Here is a 14411-nt window from a genome sequence, read left to right on the forward strand (position 1 = left end):
GGCGCTGCGTGACAAGGGACATGAGGAGACGATGGGGATCGGGCACTGGTACGAGGGGCTCCTCCCCTGTGTTGGCGCTAGAGGGAGGGGATCGAGAGAATGGGGATCGGGCTGAGCGAGGGGCTAGGGTTTAGGTATAGGTGGGCCGAATCGGCCAGTTGGGCTGCAAAGCTGGCTGGGCCAGTCCGGTGGGGAGGAAAATGGCCAGGAGCCTGATCGGCTTTAAAAGGAAAAGAAACATGTTATTTCCTTTTATACAAAAAGGGAAGTGCAGATATATTTATTTGGTAAGGCAAATAAATACAAGTTGAGCTCAAAACTGACATGGATCTACTTTGACATATTTCAAAGCATGACAACTTGAACCGGAGCAAATTGGAGAAAGATCAAGGTTAGAATATTCGGAAACGAGAGTGGTTTTAAGTGCCAGTTTGTTTGGGATGATTCCAAACGAATGGAATATTTATTGTAGCTCCCTAAAATATTGGGAGGATATGTTATAAAGAGAAATCACCATGTGAATTCCCTCGATTTAAATAGATCAAAAGATCTATGCAATTTATTTAGTTGAGGTTTAAAAATTAAATGACATGCTGGCATGATGACATGATGCAATGCAAAAATAAATAGAGCAAGCACAAATAAAAACACATGGAGGTCACAAGAATATGGAAGTCTTCTGGATCGTCGGTCTTGGGCGTTACAACACTCCACCACTACAAGAGGATCTCGTCCCTAGATCTAGGATGGCACCGGAGAGAAAATGGAACAGGAAGAGAAGAGCTAAACTAAGTTGCTTCTTTTCCCAATGAGTGAAACCAAAGAACCTTGCGAGGTTGAAAAGTTGAAAGGAAGAACACAACGGAGTTGAACCCAATTGAGAGCACTGTGGTAGAAAAATAGAAACAAGGAACACCATTTGAACCTTGGAGGTTGCAAAGCTATGAATGACGAGTACAATGGACAAGAAGGAATTGGAACCACTCTGGTTGAAATGAGATAAGAATGAATAAGAATGATATAATTTTGGCAGCACTCCGACTGTAAATGGAAGGAAATGAACAAGAACTTGAGAAGATGGGATGAGACTTGATGAAATCAACAACACACTGCCTCCGGAACTATTGAAAGAATGGCACAAGGGGTAAGAAGGATTTCAGACAGTAATCCGGTTGAAAAGAGAGGCAAAACTTGATAAGATGAAAAGAACTTGAAAAAAACATGACACTCCGGTTAAATGGATAAGCACAAAAAGAACACGATCCTCAATACGAGAAGAGGAGTGAAGAGAGCAACATCACAATGCCTCTGGAAGAAAGAATAGAAGATAGATCATTGGAAATCACAGAATGGAGAAGAAAATGCCAACTTCTGCCACAAATGAGCTTGGAAAGCACCCTTCCAAGAAGGTTACAATGGGGTTGTTGGAAAAAACCAACAACAAAATGAATAAGCTTGTAGTGGGCTTATGGAAAACATCTCAACACTTGAGGTGAAATTCTGCCACTAACGAAAAACAATTGCTTGTTTGAGATCAAAGAAGAGATGAAAACTGCTTTTGCTGAGAGGATAGGAGAAAACTTGGATCATTGATAAGCACCACAATACAACATTCCTTAGGGAAGGCTTTAGGTGAAATCTATACCGAGATAACTCCAACGAAGAGATTGATGGATTTAAAATACCTCGTTCTTGACAACATGTGAATCATGAAACATGAATGGAAATTGTCAAGAATGATATAACACCACCTCAAAAGATAAGGTAGAAAGAATTGCACTTCGGATGCAAGATGAAGAATGCTTGAACTCCTCAAAACAAAACATGTGTTAAGCACCATGTTTATTTTAGAGTATAGCTTGGCGGGTCTTAGCTTCGAGAGAAATCTTGAAGAACAATTGAAGAATGAAAAGAATCCTTGACGAACCACCATGTAGAGCCTCCATGAAGAACTCCGGTAATAAAAGGATGATAAAAAGAAAGAGAAGTTGAAAGCACAAGGTGAAGCCTTGCGATGATTTAGATGGAGCTTCGCGACGAGATAATGCGGAAAACTTGGAACTCCGGAAAAAAAAGATGAAGCATCTCGAACCGAGAAAAATGACATGATGAACAACTCTGGAAAGAAGAAACTAGATTACTTCGATGAAACAATAATAAGAATTACATTATGCGTATCCTTCACCAATTTAAACTGATGACAAGCAACGGATTTGGCATACTACTTATTCTTCTAGAAAGGATTAAGAGAGATATAGCGCAAACTTGAGAAGGTATTGATGGAACCACCGGTGGGATTTGGAAACAACGAATATTTGATATGATAACGAAGGAAGTGAAATCTTGAACGAACCACCGTAAGAATTGAAAATGAACGTAGCAAAGGCACAATTCACCTGGAAGAATTGGAAAACGAATGAAGATACTTGAGGGGATTTAGATCCCTGAGAACGAAGAGATCATGAACTGATTAGAGGATATTTGAACGATTCACCGGTAAGATTTGGAGAATGATAGCTGCATGCTGAGAATGAAGAATTATGACATGATGGCCTTCGGAGGAAAGAAACGGAAACAACTCATGAAATGCTCCGGATGGTAAGAAAAGAATTGTCACAATCAAAAACAATTATGAGGATGGCATAAAGCTAGAACCATGAATCTTCAAGAGAATGGACAAGATTTAAGAGAAACTCTTCTTCGATCTTCAAAGCTGAGAATGACGACGAGAAGCACCAAAATTGTTGAGACACCCCATAAGGATTAAAAGAGGAAAGGTTGAGCCAAAGATGAAAAGAATTTGAAAGCGACCTTGGAGAAGGCATGTGACTGATGAAAATTCATTCTTACATCAAACTTTGAAAGAATTTGAGAATCGCTCCGGATAAATTAGAAGAGTCAGGTAAGATCCTGGGAAAAGACATGTGGGTTATGGGCCCACTAAAAAGGAAACACCGTTGGAAAAGATTACTTGAAAGAGAGATTGTACCGGTCAAATTAAATGGCTTGATGAGATAACAATCTCCAAATAGCTTGAACGGATTAAGAATGGAAACACAAATCTTCTGAGATATGTGCAACACTCCGGAACAGATGAATAGCAAAAGGTGAGTGGTTGAGAGGTGCACCAGCATGGGAAACATTCGAAAGGAGGAAATGATATGATCAAGAAAGCTTGAATTGAATCCACCGGAGAAGAAAAATAACGAAGAATGATGAACTTGAAACTCCTGGACACCTTAATGATAATTACCAGGTAAGAACATTGATTGAAAAGAATGAAGAGACTTCACATGAATAAAATGGATAGTTGACTGAGAAATCTGAGTCCTTGAAGAAAAGGGTGGGAGGGCGGGAAAAAAACAAAGACAACTTGGGGCAGACGGAATGGATACCGTTGAAAAAAAACTTAGAATTGATCTCGCAAATGTTGAAATGATCGGATCCACTTGAAGAGAAGCACGCCGGTAGGTAAAGAATTAACATGATGACCTCGATGATCAAGAAGGATTAGTATTCACATAACAATATGAGAACACCGTTTAGGGAAGGTATGGATTCAACATTTGACTTCGAAGCAACTCAAATATCACAACTCAAAACAAAACAAAGGATTGGCTTGCAGAAATAAGCCGGAACAAACATATGATAGAGATTCCATCTGAAATTTTCGTGGTGGGGCCCAGACGGGCTCGATCGTATAGCACCATCATGTACAAGGCAGTGCACATGACATACGAAGCGTCCCCGAACCAGCATAGCCAAGGGTTCTTTAAGACACAACGAGACCACTGTACAAACGACCGTCGATAGGCGGACCACTAGACGTCGAACCCCAATCTCATATCATGCATCTGTCGGAAAGAAAAAACTAGAGCTACTTGAATTCCCACCTATAAAACTCCCGAAACTTTCTGGTTATGCAATCTGGTGTTGGGGATACAGGGGAAGCAATATATATCTCACCCAAAACTAACAATCCCTACATCCAAGCTGTATCCATCCGTCAACACATAACCAAGAAACCTTCAGAAATCATGTACCTCAACCTTCGAAAAGCATCCATTATACGAGCTATGGCAATACTCCTGAACTCCCGCCCCAGTACTGGCTGGCGTCGAGGTTATCTCACCAACAACTGCATAAAAGAGATTTTCGATGTCGGCAAAACTCAGGTATTCCAGAACTGCAACGATAAAATTATGACGACAACACCTCGGAGCTCAACTCCCCAGGACACTTCCACAACCCCTAAATGTCAGGAGGCACCAAGAACAAAGTTCTCGTCATAAGAATATCGGAACGATCCCAAGATACCCGCGTGATCCTAATTTTTTTTAGTGAAATTTGAGGCGAGGAAAGACAAAACATCTACGTCAGGAGACCTCACTAGAGCGACGAAGGGACTGAGGAGTAAAAAGAATCCTACTCTCCGATATATATAATCCTAAGACTCAAAACATTTTAGTTCTAGACTCAATAACGTCAGCGATTTGATCAAGCAGGGGGCTCCTACGTCGGGGATGGCTCTGATTACCAACTTGTAACACCCACGATGCGGCTATATCTCCCACGTGTCGAAGCACGACTTAGAGGCATAACCGCATTGTGGGAAGAAGGGTCATCTTCACACAATCCCATGTAATGAACAAGAATGGGATAAAGAGGTGGCTTACAATCGCCACTTCACACAATGAACATATAATTCATACATCATTCAGAGTACACACATAGTCCGACTACGGACGAAGCCAAAAGAAAAGAAGATAACCCCACTGCTAGATTCCCGATCGTCCCAACTGGGCTCCACTACTGATCAACATGAAACGAAACATAGCAACAACCAAGATCTGTGTTGAGCTCCCATCCGAGCTCGGTTGCATCACCTGCACTAGTATCATCAGCACCTGCAACTATTGTGATAGTATCTGGTGAGTCACGAGGACTCAGCAATCTCAAAACCCGCGAGATCAAGACTATTTAAGCTTATGGGTAGGAAGTGGTAATGAGGTGGAGTCGCAGCAAGCACTAAGCAAATATGGTGGCTAACATACGCAAATAAGAGCGAGAAGAGAAGCAACGGAACGGTCGAGAAGCTAGAAGTGATCAAGAAGTGATCCTGAAACTACTTACGTCAAACATAACCCAAAACCGTGTTCACTTCTCAGACTCCGCCGAAAAGAGACCATCACGGCTACACACGCGGTTGATGCGTTTTAATTAAGTCAAGTGTCAAGTTCTCTACAACCGGACATTAACAAATTCCCATCTGCCACATAGCCGCGGGCACGACTTTTGAAAGATAATACCCTGCAGGGGTTCCCAACTTAGCCCATCATAAGCTCTCACGGTCAACGAAGGATATTCCTTCTCCCAGGAAGACCAGATCAAACTCGGAATCCCGGTTTACAAGACATTTCGACAATGGTAAAACAAGACCAGCAAGACCACCCGACTATGCCGACAAATCCCGATAGGAGCTGCACATATCTCGTTCTCAGGGCACACCGGATAAGCGAAGCGTACAAGTACCGACGTAATCCAAGTTGCCAAGGAATGGTCCCGCACGATGCTCTAGTTTGGACCAACACTCGGAGGAGCACTGGCCCCGGGGGTAAAATAAAGATGACCCTTGAGTCTGCAGAACCCAAGGGAAAAAGGCTTAGGTGGCAAATGTTAAAACCAATGTTGGGCCTTGCTGGAGGAGTTTTATTCAAAGCAAACTGTCAAGGGGGTCCCATAAATCACCCAACCGCGTAAGGAACGCAAAATCAAGGAACATAACACCGGTATGAAGGAAACTAGGGCGGCACTCTGACTGTAAATGGAAGGAATTGAACAAGAACTTGAGAAGATGGGATGAGACTTGATGAAATCAACAACACACTGCCTCCGGAACTATTGAAAGAATGACACAAGGGGTAAGAAGGATTTCAGACAGTAATCCGGTTGAAAAGAGAGGCAAAACTTGATAAGATGAAAAGAACTTGAAAAAAACATGAAACTCCGGTTAAATGGATAAGCACAAAAAGAACACGATCCTCAATACGAGAAGGGGAGTTAAGAGAGCAACATCACAATGCCTCTAGAAGAAAGAATAGAAGATAGATCATTGGAAATCACAGAATGGAGAAGAAAATGCCAACTTCTGCCACAAATGAGCTTGGAAAGCACCCTTCCAAGAAGGTTACAATGGGGTTGTTGGAAAAAACCAACAACAAAATGAATAAGCTTGTAGTGGGCTTGTGGAAAACATCTCAACACTTGAGGTGAAATTCTGCCACTAACGAAAAACAATTGCTTGTTTGAGATCAAAGAAGAGATGAAAACTACTTTTGCCGAGAGGATAGGAGAAAACTTGGATCATTGATAAGCACCACAATACAACATTCCTTAGGGAAGGCTTTAGGTGAAATCTATACCAAGATAACTCCAACGAAGAGATTGATGGATTTAAAATACCTCGTTCTTGACAACATGTGAATCATGAAACATGAATGGAAATTGTCAAGAATGATATAACACCACCTCAAAAGATAAGGTAGAAAGAATTGCACTTCGGATGCAAGATGAAGAATGCTTGAACTCCTCAAAACAAAACATGTGTTAAGCACCATGTTTATTTTAGAGTATAGCTTGGCGGGTCTTAGATTCGAGAGAAATCTTGAAGAACAATTGAAGAATGAAAAAATCCTTGACGAACCACCATGTAGAGCCTCCATGAAGAACTCCGGTAATAAAAGGATGATAAAAAGAAAGAGAAGTTGAAAGCACAAGGTGAAGCCTTGCGATGATTTAGATGGAGCTTCGCGACGAGATAATGCGGAAAACTTGGAACTCCGGAAAAAAAAAGATGAAGCATCTCGAACCGAGAAAAATGACATGATGAACAACTCTGTAAAGAAGAAACTAGATTACTTCGATGAAACAATAATAAGAATTATGTTATGCGTATCCTTCACCAATTTAAACTGATGACAAGCAACGGATTTGGCATACTACTTATTCTTCTAGAAAGGATTAAGAGAGATATAGCGCAAACTTGAGAAGGTATTGATGGAACCACCGGTGGGATTTGGAAACAACGAATATTTGATATGATAACGAAGGAAGTGAAATCTTGAACGAACCACCGTAAGAATTGAAAATGAACGTAGCAAAGGCACAATTCACCTGGAAGAATTGGAAAACGAATGAAGATACTTGAGGGGATTTAGATCCCTGAGAACGAAGAGATCATGAACTGATTAGAGGATATTTGAACGATTCACCGGTAAGATTTGGAGAATGATAGCTGCACGCTGAGAATGAAGAATTATGACATGATGGCCTTCAGAGGAAAGAAACGGAAACAACTCATGAAATGCTCCAGATGGTAAGAAAAGAATTGTCACAATCAAAAACAATTATGAGGATGGCATAAAGCTAGAACCATGAATCTTCAAGAGAATGGACAAGATTTAAGAGAAACTCTTCTTCGGTCTTCAAAGCTGAGAATGACGACGAGAACCACCAAAATTGTTGAGACACCCCGGAAGGATTAAAAGAGGAAAGGTTGAGCCAAAGATGAAAAGAATTTGAAAGCGACCTTGGAGAAGGCATGTGACTGATGAAAATTCATTCTTACATCAAACTTTGAAAGAATTTGAGAATCGCTCTGGATAAATTAGAAGAGTCAGGTAAGATCCTGGGAAAAGACATGTGGGTTATGGGCCCACTAAAAAGGAAACACCGTTGGAAAAGATTACTTGAAAGAGAGATTGTACCGGTCGAATTAAATGGCTTGATGAGATAACAATCTCCAAATAGCTTGAATGGATTAAGAATGGAAACACAAATCTTCTGAGATATGTGCAACACTCCGGAACAGATGAATAGCAAAAGGTGAGTGATTGAGAGGTGCACCAGCATGGGAAACATTCGAAAGGAGGAAAGGATATGATCAAGAAAGCTTGAATTGAATCCGCCGGAGAAGAAAAATAACGAAGAATGATGAACTTGAAACTCGTGGCCAACTTAATGATAATTACCAGGTAAGAACATTGATTGAAAAGAATGAAGAGACTTCACATGAATAAAATGGATAGTTGACTGAGAAATCTGAGTCCTTGAAGAAAAGGGTGGGAGGGCGGGAAAAAAACAAAGGCAACTTGGGGCAGATGGAATGGATACCGTTGAAAAAAAACTTAGAATTGATCTCGCAAATGTTGAAATGATCGGATCCACTTGAAGAGAAGCACGCCGGTAGGAAAAGAATTAACATGATGACCTCGATGATCAAGAAGGATTAGTATTCACATAACAATATGAGAACACCGTTTAGGGAAGGTATGGATTAAACATTTGACTTCGAAGCAACTCCAATATCACAACTCAAAACAAAACAAAGAATTGGCTTGCAGAAATAAGCCGGAACAAACATATGATAGAGATTCCATCTAAAATTTTCGTGGTGGGGCCCAGACGGGCTCGATCGTATAGCACCATCATGTACAAGGCAGTGCACATGACATACGAAGCGTCCCCGAACCAGCATAGCCAAGGGTTCTTTAAGACACAACGAGACCACTGTTAAAACGACCGTGGATAGGCGGACCACTAGACGTCGAACCCCAATCTCATATCATGCATCTGTCGGAAAGAAAAAACTAGAGCTACTTGAATTCCCACCTATAAAACTCCCGAAACTTTCTGGTTATGCAATCTGGTGTTGGGGATACAGGGGAAGCAATATATATCTCACCCAAAACTAACAATCCCTACATCCAAGCTGTATCCATCCATCAACACATAACCAAGAAACCTTCGGAAATCATGTACCTCAACCTTCGAAAAGCATCCATTATACGAGCTATGGCAATACTCCTGAACTCCCGCCCCAGTACTGGCTGGCGTCGAGGTTATCTCACCAACAACTGCATAAAAGAGATTTTCGATGTCGGCAAAACTCAGGTATTCCAGAACTGCAACGATAAAATTATGACGACAACACCTCGGAGCTCAACTCCCCGGGACACTTCCACAACCCCTAAATGTCAGGAGGCACCAAGAACAAAGTTCTCGTCATAAGAATATCGGAACGATCCCAAGATACCCGCGTGATCCTAATTTTTTTTAGTGAAATTTGAGGCGAGGAAAGACAAAACATCTACGTCAGGAGACCTCACTAGAGCGACGAAGGGACTGAGGAGTAAAAAGAATCCTACTCTCCGATATATATAATCCTAAGACTCAAAACATTTTAGTTCTAGACTCAACAACGTCAGCGATTTGATCAAGCAGGGGGCTCCTACGTCGGGGATGGCTCTGATTACCAACTTGTAACACCCACGATGCGGCTATATCTCCCACGTGTCGACGCACGACTTAGAGGCATAACCGCATTGTGGTTTTGTCGGAAGAAGGGTCATCTTCACACAATCCCATGTAATGAACAAGAATGGGATAAAGAGGTGGCTTACAATCGCCACTTCACACAATGAACATATAATTCATACATCATTCAGAGTACACACATAGTCTGACTACGGACGAAGCCAAAAGAAAAGAAGATAACCCCACTGCTAGATTCCCGATCGTCCCAACTGGGCTCCACTACTGATCAACATGAAATGAAACATAGCAACGACCAAGATCTGCGTTGAGCTCCCATCTGAGCTCGGTTGCATCACCTGCACTAGTATCATCGGCACCTGCAACTATTGTGATAGTATCTGGTGAGTCACGAGAACTCAGCAATCTCAAAACCCGCGAGATCAAGACTATTTAAGCTTATGGGTAGGAAGTGGTAATGAGGTGGAGTCGCAGCAAGCACTAAGCAAATATGGTGGCTAACATACGCAAATAAGAGCGAGAAGAGAAGCAACGGAACGGTCGAGAAGCTAGAAGTGATCAAGAAGTGATCCTGAAACTACTTACGTCAAACATAACCCAAAACCGTGTTCACTTCTCGGACTCCGCCGAAAAGAGACCATCACGGCTACACACACGGTTGATGCGTTTTAATTAAGTCAAGTGTCAAGTTCTCTACAACCGGACATTAACAAATTCCCATCTGCCACATAACCGCGGGCACGACTTTTGAAAGATAATACCCTGCAGGGGTTCCCAACTTAGCCCATCATAAGCTCTCACGGTCAACGAAGGATATTCCTTCTCCCAGGAAGTCCAGATCAAACTCGGAATCCCGGTTTACAAGACATTTCAACAATGGTAAAACAAGACCAGCAAGACCACCCGACTATGCCGACAAATCCCGATAGGAGCTGCACATATCTCGTTCTCAGGGCACACCGGATAAGCGAAGCGTACAAGTACCGACGTAATCCAAGTTGCCAAGGAATGGTCCCGCACGATGCTCTAGTTTGGACCAACACTCGGAGGAGCACTGGCCCGGGGGGCAAAATAAAGATGACCCTTGAGTCTGCAGAACCCAAGGGAAAAAGGCTTAGGTGGCAAATGTTAAAACCAATGTTGGGCCTTGCTGGAGGAGTTTTATTCAAAGCAAACTGTCAAGGGGGTCCCATAAATCACCCAACCGCGTAAGGAACACAAAATCAAGGAACATAACACCGGTATGACGGAAACTAGGGCGGCAAGAGTGGAACAAAACACCAGGCATAAGGCCGAGCCTTTCACCCTTTACCAAGTATATAGACGCATTAACTAAATAAAAGATATTGTGATATACCAACATAATCCTGTCCATCATGGAGCAATTTTCAACTTCACCTGCAACTAACAATGCTATAAGAGGGGCTGAGCAAAGCAGTAACGTAGCCAAGCAACGGTTTGCTAGGAAGGATGAAAAGGTTAGAGGCTGACATGGCAATATGGGAGGCATGGTAAACAAGTGATAGGTAGCGCAGCATAGCAATAGAACGAAGCAACTAGCAAGCAAAGATAGAAGTGATATCAAGGGTAATAGTCATCTTGTTTGAGATCCCGCAAGGAAGAAGAACGAGTCCATGAAGAAGACAAACGAACGTAGTCGAACGAATCCTCACAACTCCGGAACGAAAACGAATCTATCAAGAGAAGCAAACCAGAAAGAAGCAAACAACATGGTAAACACACAAGCATAAACATGGTATGATGCACAATCAAGTATGATGCATGTCCGGTTTAAAGAGGCATGGCATGGCAATATGCACAAACAACACTACAAGTTAAGTGGAGCTCAATATGCAACGAGTTGCATATTGACGAAACACCACATCCATTTATTTAGTTCGCTCTCGTTTATGTACCCAACAACATTAAATATTATTAAACATGGCAAGGGGTGAAGCATAATAAAACTATCTAGCTAGGCAAGTTTAAGTGAGGTCGGAAACAACAAACGATAATTCCGGAAAATCCCCATGTCATTTAGCAATTTAATGCAAACACAATTTTAACCATTTAAATTTTGTTAACATGATGCGGATGACATAATCAAGGTTTTATGCAATTTTATGAAAATGTTGACATGAGCATGTTATGAAGCATTTGGTCACCATGGCGGAACGAAAGGGGTGCCACGGCAACGACAACGAAAATGGTGCCACGGCAACATTTCGATGATCCAACAACTCATTGAGATACCGGTGCAAAAGAGCAAGTGTGCGGATGTGCGGAACATGCAAAAGATGGTGGGGTGATCCCGGATTACCGGGTTCCCACGGGTCGACGGCATGGCAAACGAGGAGGAACTTGCAATGACAATTCGGACACGGTGCAACATGAGCATCTCATACAACACACATGCATTCGTTCGCGGGCGTCGTCTCGGGTTTATACCTTCGAAGCGTGCGTTTCGGAGCGGGTCGAGTTCAACGAAGGAAGTAGTGGTACACGGGCCGTAGTGGAAGTAGTCGTTCTCGCGGCGGTAGTGGAAGTAGTGGTTCACAGATGTCGTGGAAGTAGTCATTCACGGCGATGGTAGAGGTACTCGCGATCTTGGCGACGGTAGTTGTATATGGGTCGTAGACATTCGGGTCATCGGTAGAGGTACTTGTCGTATCATCAGGCGTAGTCGACCTTGGCATATCCGTGCGTAGGGGTACTTGCCAAAATCCACAGGAACAGTAGTGGTGCATGGTCTTCGCTTTGTAGTCGGACTTGGCGAATCCACGTAGTGGTACTTGTTGGTCTCGGTCAGGGCGTCGAGGTTGAAGGCTGGTGGAGCAGGGGAAGTCAACGCGGGCTCGCGCGTGCCCTCCAGCGGGACTTGGCGAATAATGCAGAAGCAAGGCAGCAGTGACACTGCTCCTGAGGCTTCGCGGGCGGCCTGCTGTGGAGGTCAACTCCGACGGGGACGGGCCACCGGAGTTAGATCTGGCCGGGAACGGGCAAGGGTGGCGGAGGCGAGCCGGATTCTGGACGGGGTTGGAGGAGGACTGCGCTCCCGCGGTTGAAGACGAATGGCGACGGCGCGACACTCTAGGAGGCAGCAGGACGCGGGGACGGCAGGGGCGTGACGACGCTTGGCGGCAGGAGGGAGCAAGGCGCAGAGGCAAGAAGGCACAGCGGCGGCCATGGCCTCGGCGAGGGGGTCGGGTGTGGGGCTCCTGTGGCGCCATGGCTGCACGAGCTCGCGGATGGAGCTGCAGGCACGAGCAGCCGAAGGAGGGCGTCGGCGCGGGAGGAGAAGCAGGGCACGACGCCATGGCGGAAGCAGCAGCGAGGAGATCGGGCGCTGCACGATAAGGGACATGAGGAGGCGATGGGGATCGGGCACTGGTACGAGGGGCTCCTCCCCTGTGGCGGCGCTGGAGGGAGGGGATCGAGAGAATGGGGATCGGGCTGAGCGAGGGGCTAGGGTTTAGGTATAGGTGGGCTGAGGATTAGGTGGGCCGAATCGGCTAGTTGGGCTGCAAAGCTCGCTGGGCCAGTCCGATGGGAGGAAAATGGCCAGGGGCCTGATCGGCTTTAAAAGGAAAAGAAACAGGTTATTTCCTTTTATACAAAAAGGGAAGTGCAGATATATTTATTTGGTAAGGCAAATAAATACAAGTTGAGCTCAAAACTGACATGGATCTACTTTGACATATTCCAAAGCATGACAACTTGAACCGGAGCAAATTGGAGAAAGATCAAGGTTAGAATATTCGGAAACGAGAGTGGTTTTAAATGCTAGTTTGTTTGGGATGATTCCAAACGAATGGAATATTTATTGTAGCTCCCTAAAATATTGGGAGGATATGTTATAAAGAGAAATCACCATGTGAATTCCCTCGATTTAAATAGATCAAAAGATCTATGCAATTTATTTAGTTGAGGTTTAAAAATTAAATGACATGCTGGCATGATGACATGATGCAATGCAAAAATAAATAGAGCAAGCACAAATAAAAACACATGAAGGTCACAAGAATATGAAAGTCTTCTAGATCGTCGGTCTTGGGGCGTTACATCTGGCTTGTGTAGCTCCGTCCGGTGCAAACCACCTTTTGGGGAGGCTCAATCCTACAATTCCAGGAGGGAAGAAAAAGTGGTCGCTAGGAATATGGTTGCAGTGGTACCAGGCTCACCATGCCCGAGACCCTACTCCGGCAGGATGACCATCCAATTCCATGGGACGGGCTACCCGGAGAACCCTCCTCATCTAGGACAATATCCACTAGTAGCAGCACCCATGAGATCAAAGGACATGGTACATCGAGTTTTGGTAGACGGAGGGAGCTCTTTAGTTTAATCCTAATGCAGACTTTGGAGCAAATGCAAATACCACGAAGGATCCACCTCGACGGAGTTGTTTTACGGGCTCCTCCCACAGACAACGAGAACCACAATCCTCTGAGAAGGATCACCCTCCCGGTGATCTTTGGAGAGAAAGGAACTCCCGGTGATCATTTGAGGTGATAGGCTTTGACATGATTTTTTCCCCGAAGAAGAGGATAACCCCCGGGCCTCTGCATTCGATGCACACAACCACATATATATAGAATTGTGAGAATTCTGAAGAAATATGAGTTGGTTAAAGTTATCTCCTATACCATCGCATCCACTACCTGTATGCATCCATTGTCGATCCAACATCTCAGAAGCAAAGATTACAGATTTCAAAGAAGTTGGGTTTCATCGGGTACATGCCGTCTTAAAAATACATGGATGCTTTTTAAAATTTAATGAACATTTTTTATCAAAATATGAGCACATTTTTATATATTTTACTTTCACTTTTTAGTTAGATATACAAAACTAAAGTAAATATGTTAAACACAGTATGGAATTAAATAAAATTAATATCTGAAAAATGAAAAATTGAAACAATATTAAATGGAAGAAAAAGCAAAAGAAATAAAAGAAAGTAAGAAAAAATGCGCTCCACCCCGCAGTGGGTCGACCCAACTGCATGAGTTTAGTGCAAGTTTGCTAGCTACCCCGTGCATTACATGACGATTTGGAATACTTTTTTTGTTGAAAAA

The sequence above is a fragment of the Triticum dicoccoides genome, chromosome 5B (assembly GCF_002162155.2).
Source record: "Triticum dicoccoides isolate Atlit2015 ecotype Zavitan chromosome 5B, WEW_v2.0, whole genome shotgun sequence".
NCBI lineage: Eukaryota > Viridiplantae > Streptophyta > Magnoliopsida > Poales > Poaceae > Triticum > Triticum dicoccoides.